Source organism: Limulus polyphemus, unplaced genomic scaffold, assembly GCF_000517525.1.
Source record: "Limulus polyphemus unplaced genomic scaffold, Limulus_polyphemus-2.1.2 Scaffold1570, whole genome shotgun sequence".
NCBI lineage: Eukaryota > Metazoa > Arthropoda > Merostomata > Xiphosura > Limulidae > Limulus > Limulus polyphemus.
The window spans coordinates 210,947-211,729 of NW_013667180.1; positions in this window are offsets into that span (position 1 = coordinate 210,947).

Genomic DNA, 783 nt, shown 5'->3' on the forward strand with positions numbered 1-783 from the left:
GTTGTGCCTGTCGTCTGCTGACAACTGTCCAAGTGTTTCCAGTGGTTGTCCCTTCAAGCTCGTTGCCAGATATACTGCTTTCTGTTCCTCTGTCCATCCATTCATGTCTGCCAGGAGCTCAAATTGTGCTATATGCTTCCCAGGGTGCCTTCCCATCGAATTCCAGTGGCTTCCTTCGTACTAGATCACCCCTATTGCTGACACTAATGTCTGTAATGTGACTTCTGGCAGGACTGAAGATGTCTGCATTAAGGTTTAGCTGCGGGGTCTGGAAGGGGCTTCCCGTTGTCTGGGGCTGATTAGGTATATGGTTAATATATTCTCCTTGTGTAAAAGACAGTAGCTCATCCTTTAATATATTTAATTCACTTTGAAATGTACTAATCTTTTCCATTAGTGTGTGCTGGATTTCTCTCAACTGTTGGAGTCTTTCTTCTTGTTTGTTTTCTCGTTCTTCTTGTTTCATTTCTTGCTCCATTTGGCACTGGTGCTGGTTTTCCTGCCACTGTTGTAGCCTCTCTGCTTGTTTTTTTTCTTTCTCCTCCAACCACTGCTGTAGTCTCCCTTGTTGTTTATTTTCTCGTTTTTCATGTTTCTTTTCTCGTTCTTCTTGTTTCATTTCTTGCTCCATTTGGCACTGGTGCTGGTTTGCCTGCCACTGTTGTACCCTCTCTGCTTGTTTCTTTTCTTTCTCCTCCAACCACTGCTGTAGTCTCCCTTCTTGTTTATTTTCTCGTTTTTCATGTTTCTTTTCTTTTTCCTCCAACGACTGCTGTAATGTCT